The following is a 26,067-nucleotide window of genomic DNA, read 5'->3' on the forward strand; positions in this document are numbered from 1 at the left end:
TTACATTTTCAACATTGTTGCTGCTACTTCTACAAGCCTTTTGCAAGAAGCTATATGACCGCCTTCCAATGGTATCAAATTAGTCTGCTTCTCAACGCAGAAAGGCATGGCAATGTCCACCGCTTCTTGATCACTGACTTTATCCCACAACCCATCTGATGCCAAAATTAAGAATTCGCAATCAGATGTTATTTCAATCTTTCTAGTCCCTGGTTCAGTCGTTATCCATTCTTTCATGTGTGAGTCACCTATTGCCGTAGTTACAGCTAGGGACCCTTGAACTCGCCAAACACTATGGCGAAGGTCCACAATAACACCCAAATTCTCTATCCGTTGTCGTTCGTCCTCCCTTCCAGCTCGATGATCACATGTAAGGGCTTCAGAAGCATCGTTTCTGCTCAAAACTGCTCGACAATCCCCAGCATTGGAAACCACTAAATTGTCGTCTATAATCAGAGCAGTCACACAGGCAGTGCGGCTACCAACTTTCCTCTTCAAAAACTCCGCATCTGTTGCTAAGTACCCATCTCTAACAGCCTGCTCAAGAAAGTTCTCTGTTTTGTCTCCTATGTCGACCATAGCATTGACAATATTCTGCCCAATATTTTCAGTAGCAAAATCTGAAGCTTTGCGCCTGCTATGACCATCAAAAACCCAAAAGAAGGCCTGTTTGGAATCACCAAGAACATTGACAATGGCCTTGTGGGTGTCATTCTATTTTATCACTATGTCAATCCACTTTATGAGTGCGGGATAGATTGAAATACATACAAAAGTGAAATAAAAAAATAAAATAAAATAAAATAAATTCTAATTAAATTCATTATTGTCCAAGCCTAGTACCTAATTGACCATTACTAAATTAATATTGACCTTAATGCCTTTCCTTACTAGTCAATATACTAATTACACCAAGCTTATATTGGCTTTTACATATTTCTCAGGACCTTGAGTCTTGCTGAGAATGTCTACAGTTCAATTCTTTGTAGGAAAATACTATAGTTCAAAAGAACCATCTTCTACAAGCTCTCCAATGAAGTACATCAACATGTTTGGTATGCTCATAGAAGATTGGATCTTTGGCAAGTTTCGTCACCCCATGATTGTCACATAATAGGGATTAATTGGTTTTATTTATTGCATTTGCATACCTAAAAGCATCATCCTATGCTAAACTTAATTGCACACTCCTTTCATTGCTCCTTAATTTTTTGCTTCTATTGATGAAGGGATACTACACATACACTACACATTTCTTCCTATTAGTCCATGTGATTGCACCCATGCAAAGGTAGAAGACATATCCAAAAGTGGATTTATTATCCTAAAGAAAACCTACCTAATCTCAATTTCTATACCCACATAGCCAAGGTTCTTTTCTTCAATTATATGTGGTTCCAAAGTCATGTGTTCCCTTTACATATCGCAACACTCCCTTTGTTGCAATCTAGTGCTCTACCTATGGTGCTACCTTGAATAGGGAATTGAAGCTCACAATGAAACTTAGCTTAGGTCTAGTGGCTATAAGATATATCAAGCTTCCCACTAGTTTCCTATATATTGACTTATTAATTACCATAGAGTCAGTATTGGCTAAAAACTTTTGCCCTTTCTCCATAGGTGCAGATGATATTTTACAATATATTATTATGAACCTATCAAGAAAACTCCTATGATATATTTTTTTAGAGAAAAAGACGTTTCTACCTATTTGCCAAGCTTTTACACCAAGATAGTAGTGTAAGAGACCTAAATGAGTCATGGAAAAAACATTGTACTAGATTTCATTTATTCTATTATGTTTTCCTTGCTTCTTGTAATAATGATATCAAGTACATATGACCAGAAGGATTATACCATTAACATCTCTTTTGACATACATGTTAGAATATGAAGGAATTCGATAGAAACCCTGTTCGTTCAATTATTTGTCAACCTTGATGCACCATACCCAAGGTGTCTTCTTTAGAACATATAAACCTCTCTTTAATTGAAAAACCAAAAGTTCCTTCCCTATAACCTAAAATCCCTATGGTTGATACATGCATACATGTTCCTGCATTGAGGAAGGCACTCTTTATAATAATTTAATGGACCCTCTAGCCAAATTGTGGAGCTATAGCTAGAGCAAGTTGGATGGTTCTCATTTTTGTTATATGAAAAATGTCTCCACATAGTCAATCCATTCTTGTACTTTTCAAGTGTACCACATTCCTTGTACTTGACCTTGTGAACCTATTTACAACTAATGGGTTTATTATTCAGTGGAAGAGATGTGAGATGTAACACCCCACCTCACATTTATTTGCTTTTACAAGCTCACCACAGTAAACATGAGTTGATAGTTAATATAACAACATTTGGTTATGTTGACAGTGCTAGACCCGCCAACATGTGAGGGGATCTCCCCGATAAGAAGTCCCAATTAGACCTTAGACCATTTGGTGTAGGCGTCCCAGTAGTGGGTTGTATGCTAATGCCTTGACTGCGATTTTGCATAGAGGTAAGTAAGATAACTACGCTGGTAGCAAGGGTGTGACAGCTACAGTGAGTCAAGGAAGGTGCATGAGTGGTTCTAACACATGGGGGTTGAGATGAGTGTGCCTCTTGGAAACCTGTGATAGTACTCATCTTGGAAGGGAACACACGAGCAAAGATATTTCACAACATGGAAGGCAAGTTAGTGAGCAACCCAAAGTGATGGTTAAACCAACAACACATTTCAGAAAGATTCATACATACTTATACAAAATAGTCTATACATGCATGCGTAAGAAATAAAATACATATATCATTTAGAGTAAACTAGATATCATAGAATACAATACAACATATAAATGAAATGTGTTGGCTCTTATTATATAAAGAAATGTAAGTTCTAGTCATACAATACATCCATGTCCAACCACTAGTCCTAATAGTAGAACGTTACAGCCACAACCGCCTGCTCCTCCAAAGAGATGTACTAGCTCTACACAATATAGAAGCCAAGGCTTGTTACAATACTCTCCAATCTCTCTCCAAGATAGTCTTATTAGAAGCTTAGCTAACCAAAAGCCTTTCTAATGAGTTATGAGGGACTATTTATAGAAAAGGGTGGGGCGACCCTTGGCATTCCCCTTTGTGACAGTTCAACTACCCTCATGACTCTTCATCTACTCTATGACTGTTACATCCAACTATCAACACTTGACCTACACTTGACAAGACATTACATTACAATGCACATGTAACCATGTCAAACAAAATTGCTTGAGAAAGCCATGCTAGAAATCACTCTAACTTAGACAACCATGGAAGTTCAACTCCTCAACATTCTCATGCTAATAGACAGTAACATACTAATGCCAAGATTGGTAGTCCTTGGCAGTGTCCATGTGCTCCGCAGTGACATCTGCCTGGAACCTGACTCTTGCCTCCATAGCATCCAGGTACACTGCTCGAGCTCCTCTATCCAACTCATCTGAAAGAATGCGCATCATTTTCTTTAGTGCGGCTAGGCCAGCAACATACTTGTGCATGATGTTTGCACTGATGGGAAAGTCTGGGCTGGTGGTAATGCGTATCAACTCGTCATAGTATGAGTTAAGCTCTAGTTGGACTTGTTCCTTTATCTTCGCCTGGGTGAGAGTCCCAATAGATGGGATTGCATGTGTGCGCACCCTAACATCCATACTATTCAATACTCGTGCATGGGAAGCTTGTATGCTAGTGATGAGCTGCGGGAGCTCTTCATAGTTTTAGTTCTGACTCTGGATACATGCCTTTAGCTCTACTGCATTGGCCCTCATCATCTTAGGTAAGTGGAGCGGGGCTCCCTTGTATTTCATCGTCCATGTTTGCATGTCATCAACAACAACATGCAAGTTCATCAAGATGCGTGCTCTTCTAGCACATCGCTGATGCCATTCATTGAGATGGATGTCTACCTAATGCATTGTACTAAAATTAGAGTACAACACTCTTATAATTGTGTCAAGGGACAATGTTTCATCTAGTATTGCCTTCTTCAGTTCAGCTTGGACAGATGCTATCACCAACTCTCCTCTTTTCTCGGTCGTTTGTAGTTCCTTTGCTATCCGCTCATTCTCAACTATTAGAAAGCAAACAATTGAGATAGTGGCTTCGACATACACTCTGGTTGCATCAACCAAGGTTGTTGGATGTTTCAACACATCGATCACGATCACTCGTTCCTCAACTTACATAGCGTATATATGATCCTTTGGAGTGGACACTCTGCGAGACTACACAACTCTATGTTGAGATTCGACGAATGAGATGTGCATCTCTCTTTTCGGCTGATCACCAAGGATCTCAGTGCTTCCTTGGTCACTTGAGACTTTCTCATCATCTAGATGGGGTGAAGCAGGTAAGTCGACCTCTTGCTGATGAGGCATGAGTTCGGTGTCATGTTCCAACTACTGCTACTCCATGTCTGCATCCAACTATTGAAGTGCTTGTTCTATCTCATGAGCGAAGTCTTGCTCCTGCGATGGTTCACCGTGTTTACTTGATGCCAACTGTTCTGATGAATCAACTACTTGTACGGGCATTCTTTCATCTGTTTGCACATTTTGCGCCCCCTACTATACCTGTTGATGTTGCACTTCCCTCTCCTATTTGTCTAGCTCTTGTTCCTTTCGGAGTTTCTCCCTCAGCTCATGAAACTCCGTCTCTTTTTCTTCCGTTCTCTTATCCCTCTACCTTTGCACGATTCGCCTGTCGTGCTGGTGCCTCTTTGCCTCTATAGCCATAGCTGATTTCTCTACCAATGGATCTTCTCGAAAATCGAAGCTTTGCTCCTCCTCCATGCGATCGACAATCTTGTTATCAGGAAAACTAGTGTCCATTTAGAGTTGCTAATCCCACTAAGATGGGTAGCTATCTTAGAAACAAACAAACTAAAGTCACTTGTGTTTTTCTTTATGAGAAATAGATGAGAGAGAAGCAGAGAGTACCAACCTCAGTCTTTCGCTTGGCTCCTTACTTGTTTCCTCTCCCCTTTGACAGATCTTTGCCATTCCTTCATTACTTGTCTCGCTTCAAAGAACACCTGTAGAGTCAAAGCAGCATAATACCGTCAAAGCATAGAGCTCTATAACCATAAACAATATAGGATCATATATATATTAACCATACAAATGCATATATCAAAACAATATTTAGAGATATACAAGAATATGGAGGAAAACTCAAATAGCTTTATTGATAGAAGTGGTAGAAGAGAGGATTACAACCCATTGATCTGACCCAGTGCCATCCTCCCAGAATGAAAGCCCTTCTCCACCTCATGAAAAGCTAGATCACCCAACACTATGATGTTCCACAAAGAAACCAACAGCACTTCCTTACAAGATACAAAATTCCAGCCTCTATATCTCTAGGATGAGGGATCCATATATAGATGTTTGCAGGTGGGTGAGTCAGCTTCTCGGTTTTTTATTAGTGTCATTTCTCTAATAGCTCTTGGTTCCACTTGGAGATTTCGTGATCTCTTACTCATCCCTGGGCGAATTCAGAGAGGCAAGTGTCAAATGAGCAGTTTATAAAAGATTCTTTGGGTTTCCACCTAGCCAACTGCCTCTGCCATTTGTCTGCTCTCGCTCATCGCACTCTACAGAAGAGATTTTCAATATGCATCACACTTTCTTCATGTAGTAGGTGAGATGCATCGCACCCTTAGCACTGAGCAGTCTGTATGGTCTAGTTTTGACTTTTAGGGGCTTAGAAGCCCTTGTTTTATGGACATATGAGATTGGGGTTGCAGTGCCCAAATATGTCTATAACAGTTGCCCCCTAAAGCAGTAGGTCATAAATCCTGTGATGTCGGGTGAAATGCTTTGTCATGAGGATCCGAGGTTTTTCGAACTAGAAGGTGACTTGTAATAAGATACAATACAATACATTATCTTCATGTTATTTTCATGATCTAGTTGAGGTGGGCATTCCCATGCTCAACTTTATAAATTCATTTTCATGTACACGAGATAGACAACCGTCTGTGTGGCAGACTAATGATTCTGGTAGAGCCATCATCCCTTAGCTTGGATGATTATCTGTGCAACTATGATGTACATTTGATTTCTTTATTTTCTTGAATATATCGCAGCCCGGATGGATGAAACTAGATCTGGGGTCTTCAAACTCGTTCACTTTTCACCTGAAGTACAAGTAGATCCATGTGAAAGAATGTTTTGATGTCGAACATTTAAAGACATCGCCTGATTACCAGCCAATGATGTAAGTTGTTAACAAGCGTGAGAGGAATCACCAATAATGATGATGACCCTCAAGGTATGATAGTACAATTCATGTGGTGCGAATACATGAGTCAATGTCGAACATCATGCAAAATGTTCTGGTCGAAGGCCATTGATGTAAATCTGTCGCCTGAAGTGAGAAACTTGCCATTGAGGCATGCAAGCTTCAAAGTACTGAAAGGGTTGTTCCTAAGTCAACTTCTTCGATAATGAGCTGATGTCAACAAGAAGTGACTCGTCATAGGAGGACCTATATGAATCCCACATCTACAACACGAAACGGAGCAAATGATTTAGCGGAGGTGAAAACGATCTGATGATACAAGGTTTAGGGTGGTGGTCATGAAAGAATGAAGCGTGAAGGTATTGCAGCGGATGAGATGTAAGCTGGGTTGGTGAATTCTCTGAGCGACTTCTCTTGAACATATCGGTGACACTGAGATGGATTGGTAGCGTTAACCCCAAATATGGATGGTACAGAGGACCAATGGTGATATGATCGGTGAACGGAATAACCCAACCTGATTCAATCATGGTGATTGAGTGAAAGTGTCATGTTCAAGGGCGACTTGCTACCAATAAAGTTTCTTCAAGTTTTCTTCCCAATTTTTTCCCTAGTCATTACTGACCAATACCTCTTTATTTTTATCAAGCTTGAGGAGGATAACATATTCTTGTTCTATCATTTTCCCTTTTGGAAAACCCGTCACTATGTTTTAACGAGCGTAGCGACAGTGAAACTCACTCTTGTCTGCACAGACAAGTTTCTCGCTATTGTTTTAACGACTTTAACGACAAAGATAACTCGGTCCTTTTCAATTTTAGAGAGTCTGAAAAGAGTCGGAAAGGAAACTCGAGTAATCCTTTTTCATAGCATAATCCCTTAAGTCTGAAAAAGTATAAAATGATACGAAAGGGATGACTTTTCGATAGTTTTAACGAACCGAACAAGAAAAGCGCTCGATCTTTTTGTGTAATGATCCCTCAGGTCCAAAAAGATTAAAATCTAGAGGAGGGATGGCACTTCCGATATTTTTAACAAAATGGAGAGGCCAATTGCTCGACAATATTTTCATATTTTACGAGTCATATTTTTTGTTTTTTGTTTTTGTTTCTATTTTTTTTTTGTTATTTTCTTTTAATTTTCTTTTATGTTATTTCTTTATTTTTATAATTTTAATTTCAAAAAATAATTCTTACATTTTTATTTTATTTCATTTTTTATTTTTAATTTTGTTTATTTAAATTGTTTAATTTAATTTTTTTTTTATTTTAATTGATTTTTTTCTTTTTTTTTCCAATTTTTTTGGTAATTATTTTAATCTTCCTTGTTTTTTTTTTTTTTTTTTTTTTTTTTAACTTAAAAAAATTGTTTTTAGATTTTCTTTTTTTAGTTTAATTTTATTTTCTTTAATTTTTTTTTTAAGTTCTTTTTTTATTTTTTTTGTTTTTTTCCGTTAATTTTTTATTCATTTTTTTAGTAGTTAATTTTGGTTTTTTTTTTTACGTTTTTATAGTTTTTTTTTGTTTATATATATATATATATATATATATATATATATATATATATATATATAATTTTTTTTGTCATGTTTCATTTTTTATTTTTTATTTTATTTTGTTGTTTTATTACTAGCAGGAAAATCCCCAACATTTAAAAAAAAAAATATCCACCACTTAATTCATTAGAAAATTTAAAGTGTAAAAATTAAGCCCTCGAAACAGAAAGGGTTGATGCTCATCAACGCTTTTCAAAGTCAAGATGAAAATTACTAACAAAAAATAAAAATGTTCACACTTGATACATAAAAAAAAAAATTAAACTGTCAAAAATATACCCTCTAAAAAAATGTGTTGATGTTCCATCCACACTTTTTAAAATCAACATGAAAAACACTAACATTTAAAAAAGTGTGTTGATGTTGCATCAATACTTTTCAAAATCAGCATGAAAATCACTAACATGGGGAAAAAGATGTTCATACTTGATACATAAGAAAGTTTAAAATGCCAAAAATATACTTTAAAAAAAATGTGTATTCTCGGATCACCACTTTTCAAAATCGGGTGATTTTTTGCTACCTCAAAAAAACCAGTTCACTTTCTCATTTGATTGGTAAATATGTTATCTACTTTCCTTTCATAACTAGACATTGGAACTTGTCACTTTCTCATTGTCACTGTGATCTTAATATTAGAGGGATCTGAATTCCCTTTCCTCCCACAAACTTGTAGCCTTAAAACTATAGCCTTCACTGAGATAGATATCTGAATTAGAGATGATCTAAACCTCTTTTCTGTGACTGTTCAACAAAATCTCAGCGACATGGAAAGTTTTGTACTGTGCTAATGCGAAGAGCGTAGCCACATATATAGTAATTCATCCTATATAATGAGTCGACATGAGCATCGAAATGGGTGTGTCTCCTTAATTGAGTGAGCCGACATGAGCCATTACTTTATTTGTAGGCCGACATAAAGAAAGGGACTTGTGCTTGTCATTGGAGGGATTTATAGTCTTTTATACATTTGACACATGCTCAAGAAGAGATCTTCATACATGATATTGACTCTTTGACTTTAATGACAAACCCTAAGGCTCTCAATGAGAACGATTTGAAATAAAATCCCTTGCTCATGAAAGCCATGAAGCAAGTCTTACAATAATAATTTTATTATATTTTTTTCATCATTTACAAATATCATAATTACAAGTCATTATGAAGACCCAACCTAGTTACACTTTTCAACATAAAGTTGATATAAAATTATGCTATTTAACATGGTCATTGAAATAATTTATTTATTGTTGAAATTAAAATATTTTTTTGTTATTAATATATTTTTATAAATATTATATGTCAACTGAACATTGAATGAATTACACAGTGTGTAATATCAACAATACTATATTTATCTATCAACTCCATAATAATTACTAAAACAATTACCTATCTTCCATTTTTTTTAGTTTCAATTATTTTATCTCTCTATATAAAATTGATGTAAAATTAAGGTGGAAATTGAAGTATTTTAATTATGGTCGACATTTTTTAATATTATTATTTATACTATATAATGTTAGGTTAATTAATGATAAAATTATTGTAATACTATGTATATTAATAATAATAATAATTAATGTAAGCATAGTGCCTAGATTCTTGTGGGTTAGGGTTTGAGCACTCTCCACAACCTCCCCTCGTGCCTCTGGTTTAGGCCCTTGGTGCCCTGATCGCCCTAGCAGATCCGCAATAGAAACCTGGCACCTGCTCCTTCAAGGATATGGTCTCTCGTCAGCCACCAAACTAGGCTTCCTTCCTCACCAAGTTTTTCTCCAGCTTTGCCTTCTGCATGCCACCAGGAGGAAACTATGACAAAGAAGAAACAACATATCCATAGCAAAAAGAGTTTCCTCAGAGGAACGAAGATATAGAAAAAAGGATAACCGAGGATACTTGGGTAGAGAAAGGTAAGGTCATAGACTCGCCCATCCTTCTAACGTAAATCGTTCAAAAACTCAGGAGTAGCTGCAGGATCAGGGGAAAAAACTAAGAATAAATGCAACCCCAAAGCCAAGAAAATACCAGAACTGGAAATACAAGACCCTGAGGTAGTAGTATAGAGAGAATACATGCAAGAACACGTAGTAATATGCAAGTTCATGGGAATCTGGCCAACTGAAAGAGCCATGAACTAGTGGATTCAAAGCAACTGGAGATCCAAAGGGGAGATCAGACTTCAGTTGGGCTCCAAAGGATTCTTTACAGTCATTTTTGACCTCCTAGAAGATAGAGACAAAATATTTTAAGGAGGACCCTATTTCTACAATTCAGCCAGTTTATACATGAGATTTTGGAGGGAGAATTTCACACCATAAAAAGACGATTTTATGAGGGCTCTAGTCTTGGTATGCCTCTACTCCTTACGAACTGATTATTAGGCTCCTTTAGTCTTAAAAGGTATAGGATACCAGCTAGGCGAGTACATCAAAATGTCTGAAGGCACCAGAATGGGTCACTATGTTCCCTACACTCAGATTTCAATATATATAGACATCTTTGGTGCCCTTCCATAAGCAATTAAATTAATCTTCAAGGACAAAGTCTGGCTGCAAAGTATAGGATATGAACATATTCTCTTCCAATGCAAAAAGTGTCATGAACATGGGCATCTTTTACGAGACTGTCCAATGAATAAAACCCCTCAATCGCAAGAGAAAGAAAGTAAATGAAAAGGTAGCGAAGGATTTACTAAATTCATCCCCGGGAAAAATAAAAATAGGAAAAAGGATATCCCCAAGAAGAACCAATTTAAAGAAGCAGACCACAACCAGTTCAATGTATTGAACAACACCCAGGAGCAAATGGATCTTAATGAAGTAATAGGAGATGAAGTGGGAGAGGAAGAAATGATCCCAGTAGACATCGAATATGATGAGAGGGATACAGGTTATACCAACAGAGGAAAGAATCACATGAAAGAGGATACAGAAATGGAGCAAATAGAAAAAGAGGAAACACTAGAGGAAAACACCGTAGAGGAAGATCTTGAGGGGGTAGACCTTGCAACAATAGCAGAGGAATGGAAAAAAAAAAGGAATAAATGCCATATCAAAACAACAGTTACAAAAAATCGAAGGAGCTTATCTCCTCTAGGAAGAACTAAAACTCAAAGCTCACCATCCAGCACAAGAAAGCACAGTTTCAAAGGGCATATTAGCAAATATTCCAATAGAAGGACTCAACTTGAAAGGCATAAGACGAAAGTGAGGTTGAAATACCACCAGTCAGCTCCTCCAAGAACTGGGTGCCAAATTAATCAACGAAGGAAAGGTAAAGGCTTTGGCTCTATACCCATCTCCATGTCAATGAATTGCATCTCTTGGAATATTAGGGGACTGAGCAGTCCTGGGAAGAAACATATCTTAAAAAACAAAATCATGTTTGATCATCCTAACATCCTGCTAATTAAAGAAACTAAAGTTAAATCGACTCACCCCCCTCATTCTCAACTCTTTCTTCAAGCCTTACAACTCATTGGCCAACACAACTTTAGGAATGGTGTGGGGCATAATGACCTTGTGGAAAAACTCCAAATTTGACCTCATATCCTCTCTGGCCACTTGTCATTCCATAACAGTGATCCTTAGAATCATAGGTACCAATCAGAGCATTTTCATAACTAATATTTACGCCCCACAAAAGGTGACAAACTATATCAAAATGCTCCAAAACATATCCAACCTCCTTGACCCTCTTCACCATCCTCTTAAAATCATAGGAAGTGATTTTAATATGATAACTAACCTGTCTGAGAAGAAAGGAGGTATCTGGAAGCTTGAGAAGGACTCTGAGGCTTTCCTCACCACCATTTAAAACCTCAACCTCATCAAAATTCCCATGAGCAAAGAAATTTTCACTTGGAATAACAAAAGAGGAGGAGACCGTCAAATTGCCTCCCATTTAGACCGCTTCATTTTATCTGAGGAAACTTATCTTACCTCATGGGAAACAGAGGCGAGAATCCTACTACAAGCAGGCTCTGATCACTCGCCAATCTCTCTCAAGTTTCAAATTTCCAATGGTCCAAAAAATAAGCCTTTCATATTCGAGGCCTTCTGGTTGGATCACCAAGACTTCATGAAAAAAATGAAACAATGGTGGACTTACACTCCCATTAGAACTGGAAACAAAATGTACATGTTCCAACAAAAATTAAAAGATATCAAAGATGAAATAAAAAAATGGAATAGAGAAACATTTGGCAACATCATCAAGTATAAAAAAAGAATTGGAGCATCAACTGGAACTTCTCTAACAAAATGTAATTGACTAAGGGCTAATGGACAACAGTAAGCAAGAGGAAAAAAGACTACAACAAAGCTAGGAGGAAAGAGCCATCGAGGAAGAAAATTTGTGGCAACAAAAGTCTAGAATAAATTGGTTGAAATGTGGGGAAAGGAATATGGCCTTTTTCCATAAAACAATGATACTGTAACATAGGAGAAACAACAAGATACTGGCTTTGAAGAACCAAGATGGTCATCTCATTCACTCTCAATAGGAGTTGGAAACAAAGCTCAATCACTAGTTCAGCTCTCTTGTCAAAGAGAAAAGGAATGACCAGGATCAGGACATAAAAAAAATCACCAAGCATATCCCCAAAATCCTCAAGGAGGACCATAAAAACAGATCCTAAGGAAAGTTTCCCTCTAGGAAGTGGAAGATGTGGTCATGGGAATTCCCAATGGAAAAGCACAAGGTTCGGATGGTTTCACCATTGATTTGTACAAAACTTGCTGGCTTATCATCAATTTAGAAGTGCATTCCCTTGTGGAAGAATCTTGAATTTAGAAGTTTGTTCTTAAATCCCTCAACTCCACCTTCCTAACTCTAATTCCCAAGGGCATTTCTATTGATTCCCGGAAAAATTTAGGCCCATAGCCCTTTGCAATGTCATCTACAAAATAATTTCCAAAGTTCTCGCCAATCACATTAAAGTCATCCTCCCTCTCCTCATCTCCCATTTACAGTTTGGCTATGTGGAAGGAAGGACAATCATGGATAGTATCATCCTCTCTCATTTTCATATCCACTCTCTTAAATCCCAAAAAAAAAGATGGGTATGATGATTCAGCTAGATATGCGCAAAGCCTTTGAAAAAATTGGCTGGAGCTAAATGGGACAGGTCTTGGTAGAGTTTGGGTTCCACAAAGATAGCATCAAGTGGATCCCCTTGAATGGATCCCCTTCACAACCCTTTAATCCTTCTAGGGGTATTAGTCAAGGGGATCCAATCTCTCCTCTCCTCTTTCTTACTATGGCTGAAGGGCTAAGTCCCTCTATCTCTACTGCATTGTAAGATAATAATCTCTCCGTTCTCGAGTCCCATGCCTCTGCCCCCCCATCAACGCACCAACAATTTGTGGATGATACCCTTCTCATGGGCCTCCCATCCATCAAAGAAGCCTCCTCTTTCATGTCCATTCTGTCGGACTTCTCTGCTGCTTCTGGAACCTCCATCAACCCCATGAAATCCAAGTTGTTCTTATTTAACACATTACTAACCATTTGAAGGAACATCGCGAGACTCCTGGATATTCCTATTAGTACCCTCCCCTCCACTTACCTTGGTGTTCCCCTTACATACAGGCTTCTCTCCTGGGCCACTTGGGAGGACCTGATTAACAAGATGGAGAAAAGAATTACCAACTAGACCTTCAAATCTCTCAATCTGGCAAGTGGTCTTATCCTGGTCAAACCCATTTTACAGGCCATCCTGCTCTACTTGAACTCGGCTTCGGTAGCCCTAAAAGTGATTTCAAACAAATTAGGAAACCTTTAAAGGAACTTCTTATGGAGAGGTGCAGAGGTAAAACATAAATGGGCTTTGGTGGCATGGAAAAAAATTTGCAAACCCAAAAAATGGGCTTTGGTGGCATCGGAAAAAATTTTCAAACCCAAAAAATATGGTGGCCTTGGTCTTAGAGACATAGACCTCCTGGGTAAGGCCCTAGGAGCCAAAAATTTATGGAGATGGATTTCAAACCCTAACTCCCCTTGGGAAATCCTATGGAAATCAAAGTATAAACCCCCCCTCTCTCACAAGCGAAAATTATCAGGCTAAATTGAAATATCAAAGGTTTAGTCATCTGGAACCTAGCGTGGGAGAACATGGATATCATTCAAATAATAGTCTCTGGGAAATATACAATTGAAATAAGGCTCTCTTCTTGGAGGACACCTAACAAAAAAGGTGAGAACTTGATCAATATCACTATCACCAAGTCAAAGCTGATATGAAAAATAGAGGGAAGATCAAAGTCAGCCAGTACTAGAAAACGAGTGACGAAAAGGACAGATGGAGATTTTGGATGGAACAAGAGGATTGGACTCCGGATATGAATCCCCAAGCCTGGTCAAACCTCTCATCAGAACTTCAAAAAAGACAAATCCTCCTAGACTCTACCAAGGATCAGCTTAGATGGGGAAAAAACTCAGCAGGACATTTCAATTTAAAAGAATACTACATATACATAGACAAGCAAGATCAACTTCAACCATAACCGAAGTGGAACTCAATATGGGATAGGAAGCACTGGCCGAAAATATCTATCTTTGTATGGTTAGTCATGTATAGAAAGATTTAAACTTGGGACAACCTAAGAAGAAAAGGTTTTATTGGTCCATCGAGATGCCCTCTCTACCAGCAAGTAGAAGAAACCCCCAATCATATGTTAAATGTATGCCCATTCACGTCCAATTTATGGGACTAGATTTCATTGGTCTTCAAAAGCTCTGATCGGGACCCCTCGTCTATTTAAAGTACCATCGCGAATTGGAGATCTATCTTCTCCTCACATCCTCTGCTTAACCCTGCATGGAATTTAGTTCCTGGTCTGATCTATTGGGCTTTGTGGAAGGAGGGAAACACAAGAATCTTTTGTGGCATTTCCACCCAGGAGGAATTCATAATCTCAAAGATCAAAAGTGTGATCCAGAAAACAGTGACCTCTCTACCCACTTAGACTGTTGAAGCCCCTCCAACCATCTTCAATGAGAGAATTCTCTCAATGTTGGATCTCCTTTAGATCAAGGTCCACGAAGTCACCCCCCTCTCCAGGCATTAAAAAAAAAAAACATTTGGAGGCTGCCAGAGAAGGGGACTTTCAAGCTCAACTATGATGGCGCAGCTAAGGGGAATCCGGGCCAATCGGTTTTGGAGGAGTCTTCAGAAACTCTAAAGGAGAGATAATCTAGATATATGAGGGCAATATAGGTTGAGCCAAAAATGATGTTTCACAAATTCATGCCCTGGAAAATGGCATCACCACAGTGCAAAACCTAAAGCTTAGTTCTTTGATTGTAGAAGGAGATTCCACGCTGGCCACTCAGATTGGAAAAAAACTTCAGCAGACCATCAAGGTGGAAAATATTTCGTAAAACTAGTGCCTAAACAAAATAATATAGTGGATCAAGCAAAGAATTGACATCATGGCAGGCCTCCACTTTCAAACAATCAGAAGGAAAGGATATAAACTCACAGACAGACTGGCGAATGACGGTACAGATGGTACCCTATCCCTGAAGTCCCGAGCATGGCCAGAATTGGAGGAAGGTGAACTCCGTTAGCAATGCACATCAATCAATGATGAAGATAACCACTCTACCATACAATAATTGTTCGCATACCCTTCATCATTTCAAGGTCGATTCTCTGTTCTATACGAAGGATAGGTGGATGGTGCACGCGCACAGACTCACCCTTGGCTTGCTCGATTCTAGCGCCCGTGATGCCACCTCCCCTCTCCCTTGTGTGATCGTTGTCTCCCACTCACATCCTCTCTTCTCATACATTCTCCCACTATCGTACATCAACCCTTTGCATGCTTCCCCTTCTTGCCCCTTCTCCCCGCTCCCGACCTCCCACCTTCACCTGGCTTCTATATATTTTCCCCTCCCCCTTCTCCCCCTCATTCTTCTCTCTGCCTTTATCCCTCTCTATTGGTCCTTCACACTTTGGTTCCCCTCGCTCCCTAGCCCTTTTACTTCTCTCATGGCCTCAAGAATTGCTCCATCCCTGGTTCCAGTCGGGAAGGTGTGCGCATTCGTGCAACCTCTCGCTAGCAGTCCCTCGATTCACCCCCACCACTCGGGCAAAGACCTCTACAAGGCGCGCATATTTTTGTTACACGGCGAGAGTTAATCCTGAAACTCTAGAGTGCATTGCCGATTTAGAAGCCCAAGCAAATTATCTCTATAGAGAGGTCACTACTGAGGAAGTCGAAACCGACTTTGCCTGGATTTCGGGCCCTTCCTTCACCTGAGCACCTAAAAACCTCTACGCGTGAACCATCAAAACATAGTGGCAAATGAAAACCATCATGGGGTTATCAACGCAGGAGGAAGAGGAGTGCACCAAGGCTCTGGAAGCAAAGATTGACCGGTTGACTGAGAATTTTGTGATGTATGTTGAAGCCATCCACCATTGTAGATTCATTACTCGGGACACACCGTAATACACAGTAATCAAGAATAAGTTGATGGTGAAGGTCCATTCGGTTGTTTAAGGAACCCCAAGCATCAAGAAAGAGGCCATTGGGGCCTCCATAAGTCGACAAAACACCACCGCATAGCAAGATGGAAGCTCTCAGGAGACTCCCATTCGTCTCGATGAGGATCCAGTAACCATCAACCATAAGTGATTTCTTCAACCTCTTTTTTGTTTTTCTTCCTCCACGGAGGGTTGTCTGTTGTGGAGAAAAACAACTCTTGCCTTATCGGCCTTAGTACATCTATCTTCTCTTCTCTCAGTTTTGAGAATGTTTTAAAGAGGGTTCCTATATGTTTCCACCTCTCGACTTAGAACCCACTTTTGGCATGGTTGCATTATAAAAAAGACAAATCCATGGCCATTTCAGGGATTTTGGTTGGGTCTTGTGTTGAGATCTCTCTCCCACACAACCGAAATTATGCAATTTATCAATTTCCATAGTAATATATTTTATCTTATTCACATTAAAAAAATAATAATAATAAATATTACCATTAAAGTTATGGTGGACCCTTGGGGTCTATTTTTGACCCTAGACAAAAGGAGGATAGACATGAATGGAGTCTTGGACACTTGACTAACAACATGGAACAAGGCCACACCTTGTTTCAAGGATTAAAGATTGCTCAAAATGAAGGAATTGCATAAATAATTGTAATTGGGATTTGCATAATATCATAAGGGTTTTGTTCATGGATTGCACACCCAAGGATGTTCAATTGGCTGTTGTTGACTAAATTTTAGTTAATTTCTATGTTTCATGTTCTAAGGAAATTTAATAAAGAGGCTAATAGTTTGGCCAACCAAACATACAAAAGGGGGATGGGGTCTTTATGTTTCAACTCTCACTTCAACATTCAATCTCTCCCATGACAAATCACATGGCAAGTAGAACTTAGATCATGGACCAAAACATGGCAAAAATGTGGACCAATCTTGTTAATTGACAAGAACATGCATTTCAAATGTTTTTTGACTTAAAAATATTTTGTAAAGTTTTTGCATATAGACATAGAATTTTGATCTTGATTAAATTAAAGACTCCTACTATCTAATTTCAGTAACATCTTTTTGATCTTACAATCTCTTTTATTAATACAAATACATTCTTTCCTTTTAAAAAGGCAGATATATATATATATATATATATATATATATATATATATATATATAATTTTTATAATAAACAAAAATATCATTATAATTATGTCGTAAGGCATTTCCCTCTGAAATCAACTCCCCTCCTTGCCTACGTGTCATCTTTTTGCGCCATACAATTAGATGTTAAACGATTGCACAAATCTCAACCCTTAGATCAAAATAGTTACAAATTAGTTACAAGTTAGTTGCGGGGTGGTATGCATTGGTTATTTCCTGTAATGGTTCGCGACTAATGCTTTGCGACTACCATTTTTTGAAAGAGAATCTTTCGGGTGTAATGGTTCACGACTAACGCTTTGCAACTACCATTCTTTGAAAGAGAAGCTTCCGGATGATTACACTGCAGGCGTTGTGGTTGCATTTTTCCTATTTCTCCTTATTTGTATCGGCGTTCATTGAAAGGAAAAGTATGATATTAGCTCTTTCTGTTGCAAACATCAAATGGGGAGATGTTCCAGGGTACCACAAAGAGTTGGACTTTGAATTCCTGGGCAATATTGTTAAGTTTCTTTTTATATTTTTTGCAATCCTCTGGTCTGTTGGGGTAACAAATTTTGATTGAATTTGATTCTGAAATTTTTGTATTTTGTAGGCTCTAGATTTTTGTCACAAGACATGTATATGTATGGTCTGTTTAGTGCTTCTATGAAGCTTCTGGATGATTACGCTGTGATGATGTTGGAAATCCTGGGAAAATGGACTTAAAGATATGCAACTACCAAGGAGCCACTATGTAATGTGGAAGGGTTCTCCTTCCCTTGCACACGCGTCGCAATAAGGGATTACTTGTTGAGGAAACACAGAGGAGAAAAAAGAAGATTAGCCATATAATATATGGCTTCCACTATATCTATGAAGAAAATACCGGTCAGAAGAACACAAAACATGGCCCTTTTGTTAAACAAATCGCCTTTGCATTGCAGATCAAATAACTAGCTTCAACTCAATATTTCTTATGCCTATTTTATCAAAATATCCTCTTCGCCTGTTTGTCTCCTTGCTAGGTTGTCGTTCTTTAGGCCAGAGCTTTGTATCTGGAATGCTTCAATGCAGCTGGTCTAATTCCATAATTTCAACCATTTTTCGATTATATTAATAATATTATCTAAGATTATTTCCATGTTTGTTATTATTAACCCTAACAAAAATGATTTCCATGTTTGCTATTATTAAACAACCAACTGTATCTAAAACAAGATGAACATTTATTTATGAATCTAAATATTGACCCCTTTTCATCAAATGACTCGATGAACATAGGAATCATCCTAACATATTTTCAATTTGCAGATGTGTTTTGTTTGACAGTCTCAATACATTTTTAATTTAATATGTATGTGCATGTTGTATATTCTTTTTTTTTCATACAGTTTACTTAGCAATGATTAGTTTTACTTAACAACTTTAATGCATTTTTAACCATTACCATATATGTGCATATAGCACTGTGTCTGCCAATTGTAGTGAAATTTTGGAGCGTAAATTAGACGGCAAATTTTTAATGAAATTCATAGTGATATATATTAACTTATGTGTTATGATTTATATGGCTAAAACATAATATTGATATATGTTGTATTTTTAATTTATAACTTAATAATTTGTAAATATGTGAGATATTTTTTTAAGTTAAATAAAAAGAATTTGATTTTTTTAGTTAATTATTAATTAACAATTTATATTTTCAAAAACTATTTAACTTTATTTTAAATATGAAAATGTATGATAATGTGAAATTTGTATATTTTTGTAGTATAAAAATTGTATAGAAATTTAATTTCTATTGAATATTATATTATATAATTTGTAACAGTTTTAATGGTTAGCTTAATTGTCTCCTTTGTTAAAGGATATATTTAAATAGTTGTAATTTTCATTATTGAATTTTATTTAGTCGGTAACTATGAATTAAAGTATTAAAATATGAATTTTGTCTCTATACAATATATCTATTTGTATTTCATTTAAATTTAAATCAATATTAAATTTAAGTTTATTTATACTTACAATTACATTAATAATATTAGCTAAAAAGAAAAGAGACTTTTACAGAAAAAGAAAGAACTATTATTGTGACTGTATAGGACTCTAGCAGTAAATGAAAGAATAAGCAACAATGTCTGCATAGCTAAGAAAATGAGACCGTTACAGAAAATGAAAGACCATTTGTTTTAGAACCTCAATTGAATGTAAAATGCAGAGGTAACAGTAGTTTAATGAATTTCTTTTACGCTGTAAGGTTCCTGAGTTATAAACAGTAGAGAGTTTAGTACTGTAGTAAACAGAGAAACAAGAAAGAGATGACAAGAAAGAATGAACTACCGTAGCTATAGAAAACCCATTCTTTAAAGACAATGTTTGTCTCAAAACTATAGGGTGTCCACAAGCTAGGTACAAGCAGGAACTAGATGTCACGTATGTAGCCACATCATAAAAGTATTGCAAGATTATACTGTTGCAAAGTAATGCAAATTTGGAAAAATAATTACCTTAGAGGATTAAGGGTAACCCAGAATTTGTAACTTAAAATCTTATGACCAGCAAACTTTGAACAAAGATGCTTGCACCAGAAGGAATTTACCAAGAAATGATGGAAATCCATCAAGCGGAGGGGGTTGTTCCCACCGATAGTTAACCTGAGAAAAACTCTGAGATAAAAAAAGAAACGAAGAGGGACTGGAACCCAAACCCTACGTCGAGTCGACCTGTGCGAAAGGAAATCATATTAATGAAGGAATTCAAAACCCTGAACAAATCCCCATAAACCCTACACGGGCAGGAAATCTTCAACGCTGGAAGATTCAAGTAACCCTCGAAGGAGGGAATAACTAAACCATCGCCAGAACAACAGTGGCAAGAAAAAAAGGAGATAGCTCGCATCTAAGATAGCAATGGCCAACAGAAATTGCAGTTCGGTAACATAAACATTCTAAGTAAATAATAATTTTAAATGGAAATTCATATGGAGATACCCTGATAATACATTCTAATGCCCTTGAACAAAATAACAATGGTAAATATAGTGAATAAATGCACAGAGGAGAGCACAAGAATAACGTTAATATAATTCAGAAGGAGCATGGAAAAAACCATAAATACATATGAATAATTTCATGAACATACGCATAAAACCCTGAAAGCTCAAATTAGGAACCATGTGATTATATTATAGAAGGTGGCTATTAAAACCTTGATATCCAACAGAAGCCCATAACCAATACAGTGTCTAGAGCATATAAATTATTAACCAGCGAAACAATAATCTTAGTCTCATTGATAAGAGAAGCAAAACATAATGTTTATCCCGAGGAGATTCTCAGCAAATACAGGATAATGTGAAAGAAAACAAGACTAAAACAAGGGGTCTCGACATGGGAGAACCCTTCAAAGAACTAAGCTAACTCGGACTTACAACTGAAGCCAGAAATCAAACCCTCGGCTAACTTTGACTTTACAACTGAAGCCGAAAATCAAACCCTCATTTCGACGGAGGGAAAAACGAAAATTTCTCAGCGGGAATTTACCAGGAAATGATGGAAATCCATCAAGCGGAGGGGGTTGTTCCCACTAATAGTTAACCTGAGAAAAACTCTGAGATAAAGAAAAGAAACGAAGGGAGACCAGAACCCAAACCTAGGTTGAGTCAACCTATGCGAAAGGAAATCATATTAATGAAGGAATTCAAAGCCCTGAACAAATCCCCATAAACCCTACACGGGCAGGAAATCTTCAACGCTGGAAGATTCAAGTAACCCTCAAAGGAGGGAATAACTAAACCATCGCCAGAACAACAGTGGCAAGAAAAAAGGATATAGGTTGCATCTAAGATAGCAAAGGCCGATAGCAATAGTAGTTCGGTAACATAAACATTCTACGTAAACAATAAGTTCAAATAGAAATTCAGTCGGAGATACCCTGGTAATATGTTCCAATGCCCTTGAACAAAATAACAATGGTAAATACAGTGAATAAATGCACAAAGCAGAGCACAAGAATAACATTAATATAATTCAGAAGGAGCGCGGAAAAAACCATAAATACATATGAATAATTTTATGAACATACACATAAAACCCTGAAAGCTCAGATTAGGAACCGTGTCATTATATTATAGAAGGTGACCATTAAATCCTTGATATTCAGCAGAGGCCCATAACTAATACAGGGTCCAGAGCATATAAATTATTAACGAGTGGAACAATAATCTTGGTCTCATTGATAAGAGAAGCAAAACATAATCTTTATCTGGAGGAGATTCTCAGCAAATGCAAGATAATGTGAAAGAAAACAAGACTAAAACAAGGGGTCTGGACATGGGAGAACCCTTCAAAGAACTAAGCTAACTCAAACTTACAACTGAAGCCAGAAATCAAACCCTCGGCTAACTTGGACTTTACAACTGAAGCCTGAAATCAAACCCTCGTTTCGATACAGGGCAAAATGAAAATTTCTCAACGGGAAATTATCATGGAATGTTGGAAATCCATCAAGCAGAGGGGGTTGTTCCCACCAATAGTTAACCTGAGAAAAACTTTGAGATAAATAAAAGAAACGAAGAGAGACCAGAACCCAAACCTTAGGTTGAGTCGACCTGTGTGAAAGGAAATCATATTAATGAAGGAATTCAAAACCCTGAACAAATCCCCATAAACCCTACACGGGCAGGAAATCTTCAATGCTGGAAGATTCAAGTAACCCTCGAAGGAGGGAATAACTAAACCATCGCTAGAACAATAGAGGAAAGAAAAAAAGGAGATAGCTCACATCTAAGATAGCAAATTCCGACAGCAATAGCAGTTCGGTAACATAAATATTCTATGTAAACAATAATTTCAAATGGAAATTCAGACGGAGATACCCTGATAATACATTCCAATGCCCTTGAACAAAATAACAATTGTAAATACAGAGAATAAATGCAAAAAGTAGAGCACAAGAATAACATTAATATAATTCAAAAGGAGCACAGAAAAAACCATAAATACATATGAATAATTTCATGAACATACGCATAAAACCCTGAAAGCTCATATTAGGAACCATGTGCTTATATTACAGAAGGTGACCATTAAAACCTTGATATCCAGCAAAAGCCCATAACCAATACAGCGTCTAGAGCGTATAAAATATTAACCAGCGAAACAATAAGCTTAGTCTCATTGATAAGAGAAGCAAAACATAATCTTTATCCTGAGGAGATTCTCAACAAATACAAGATAATGTGAAAGAAAACAAGACTAAAAGAATGCGTCTCGACATGGGAGAACCCTTCAAAGAAATAAGCTAACTTGGATTTACTACAAGTTACCTGTTGATAAGCTTGTCCCTTCACTTGAAATCCTGTGCCTATAATCGCAACAAGCTAGAAACAGCAAAGAAAACGAAACAGGTGTGTTTCTTTTCGAAACTAATGTAGAGTTCATATTTTTATTTCTCAGGTCAAATCTTCAAAGAAAATGAACCCGATAGTATTATGATATAGTTAATTTTAAGTTTTATTTCTTTCTGAGTTCTCCAAGTTTGAGGTTGTTTTGCTTAGAAGAGCTGGAAACCCATAATCTTTTTTGTTATAAATGACACCAAGCTTGTTGTGTTCTCAATCATTAGCATTCTTTGCATGAGGCTTTTATGAGATACATTTCTTTATCTGAATCTCCAATCTTCATGGAGGCTCAGTTAGACAACCAATAGGATTTATGGCCTTCATACCCTACTATGTTTTTATTTTACATGTTAAAGAACACTGAGAATATTATTTCATTGAATATTGACCTCATTTTATTTACTAATCATGGACATCTTCCCCACGCTTGCTGTAGAGAAGCTACCTTTTCTGTGTACAATGTTAAAGAAAATGCATATTACTTTGCAAAACATAAAAACAACAAAACAGTCCGAAAATCAGGTAGCCCCTGTTGGAATCAAAGAGAGGCGCAACCTGGTAAGCAAGTCCACAAGGAAGCCCTCGATGAAATATCAATAGGCACAAGGGGGGGGGGGGGGTGGGGGGTGGTGCTACCCCTCTAAGTAGCAAAACAAAACCTGGCAGATATCACCCTTAATTTCAGTTGACGCAGAACTCAAGAACTCTTTGGATGCAATACCCTACAAATGACCCCAAGCACAAAACACTTCGGCTGAAGCTTACCTGGAGAGCTTGAGTGCACCGAAATCTGTTGGCCTAAACTGAATCTGCATGGGAGAACCCTACTATGTTTTTATTTTACATGTTAAAGCAACCAAAGTTGGTTGAAATAAAATAAGGGGAGTTGAAACCCATGGTGAGAGAAATCATCTACTATAGTCGCGTGCTAAAAGCAGAAAATAGAAGGATTCGGGAAGCTCTGTTCATAAATAATTAACCCTAGCCTTGTTTTTTTTAACATGAAAACGCACAGAGCAGTGAAATGAATAATCTTCGAAAACAATAAAATCATTGTGATAAGAAAAGATGATATAGTGACTTATCTGTATACAAATTCTTCAGCCAAAGGCTTTCATTAAATATTCTAAGACAGTACATACTCGCAGAACCAAAGAAAAGACTGAACAAGCCAAAAATTCAAGGTAGTCAAAGCAGACTTCTGCATATTTTTCGAAGATGAACTTTCATAAAATATATCATGTTAACAGGATGACATCAAGAAATCCGAATGTATAATAACAATAAATCTGCAAATAGAACCATATATGACCAACTTCCAAAATTACATTTAATAGGGAAACAATATAGCATACACAGTGAGGTATTCCAAGAAATAGCACAACATAACCTTAAAAGAAAATCCTGTCATGGCCGTAGCCCCATATCATACCCTTCGGTAAGAAAATCAAGGTACATATTATTACTTCTGTAAAATTACAAGGCCCTTGACCAGAGTTAACATCAGAACAACAAAACAGTCAGGAAATCAGGTAGCCCCTGTCGGAATCAAAGAGAGGCGCAACCTAGTAAGCAAGTTCGCACGGAAGCCCTCGATGAGATATCAATAGTCACAAGGGGGGGTGCTACTCCTCTGAGTAGAAAAACACAACTTGGCAGATATCACCCTTAATTTCAGTTGATGCAGAACTCAAGAACTCTTTGGATGCAATACCCTACATATGACCCCAAGCAAAAAACACTTCAGCCGAAGCTTACCCGGAGAGCTTGAGCACACCGAAATCTGCTAGCCTGAACCGAATCCACGTGGGAGAATAGTTTGGAAAGCTCGAGCTTGAAACCGCCATTCCTATATACACCAGATAGTAAACAATTAGTATGTAGAAAATCTGTATTTGACATAAGCATCAAACCAAAGGAAATTATGAGCTCAGAGTTGTTACTGGAAGGATTCAAGCAACTTACCATTCGAGGGACAACCCAGAACTTCATGGCTGATATTCAATGACAAAGTATCCATCTTACTCAAAGAACTCGACAAAGGAAGGATGAGAAGAGCCCGAACAAGCGTCAAGAGCTTAGGAACCAAATGAACCACAACCGAGCAACCAAGAATGTGTATTACCGCTAAAGAGTTCGTAGCCCTTAGATCCGAGATCTGAGCTCTCCTTTGTCGATGGGAGTAGGAATCCCAAGGCATCTAGCTATGGAGGGACGACCTGCTCGTGCCACGAAGCTATGGCAGAGCCGAAGAGTTTGACAAATCCCAAATCGAACAGTCCATGGTTAAACATGCAATGAATGAATTAATATTAGCCGCATAGGACAGGTCATGGTATTAATTACAGTATAATGTGCATAAGGTTGTGCATACTGTAAAACATGGGTTAAGATGTGGCCCAAAAAACAATATAACGTATGCAAAAAAAATATTAGTGGATAAAATATATAGTTAAATGTGACCTCTGTCCATAAACCTTGTAATTAATGTTATTTTTAAATTACCAAATTACCCAGATTAAGTTTCACTTTCTTATTGTTTTCTTATATATGTTTATTTATCAATAATACAGTAATGTAATAAGGGAGGGACATGACATCCACGGACTGCATTCTGCAAGCATTAAATATATATATACACCATTCCATGGAGTGCATGCTGCCAGTATTGAACATTAATATATATAATATTTTGTTCAATTTATTAATTTTAAGAATATTAAAGAGAAATATTTCTTTTAATATTAAATTTGATTTCTTAATTTTAAAAAAATAATTTAATTTTTTTAAATTATATTAATGATATATGAGTAATATGATATCTACAAAATAATTTAAAATTAAATTTAATCTATAACAACATATTTAAGAATACATTAATTTTAAATAGCATTTTCTCTCCTTAAAGTGTACATTATTAGATATTTGGTAATTAGAATTTATTGAAAATAATTAAATTTAAATAACATAAATTGTATATATTAGTGATTTGTGTAATTATAATTTATAAAATATAATTTTGAATTTCAATGTTTTAATTAAACATAATGATTATAAATTTAGTCACTTAAATATCATATTATTGATAAAAACCACTCTTATCAATAGTTTCAACGGAACAAGGAACTTTGTTATAATTTTGAAAGCAATTGTATCATGATAAAGTTGTGTGTTGAGGGAGGGAGCCAGGTGCAATATGAAGTT

At 36.9% G+C, this 26,067-nt stretch overlaps 1 pseudogene; it reads right to left on the reverse strand.

The window, feature by feature from the left end:
- On the reverse strand, window positions 1-24,883 carry LOC149211778 (putative protein phosphatase 2C 2 pseudogene; annotated as a pseudogene).
- Between the last annotated feature and the right edge of the window lie 1,184 nt (window positions 24,884-26,067).

The sequence above is a fragment of the Pinus tabuliformis genome, chromosome 1_1, assembly GCF_031772625.1.
Source record: "Pinus tabuliformis cultivar Carrire ecotype Pingquan chromosome 1_1, CPIR1, whole genome shotgun sequence".
NCBI lineage: Eukaryota > Viridiplantae > Streptophyta > Pinopsida > Pinales > Pinaceae > Pinus > Pinus tabuliformis.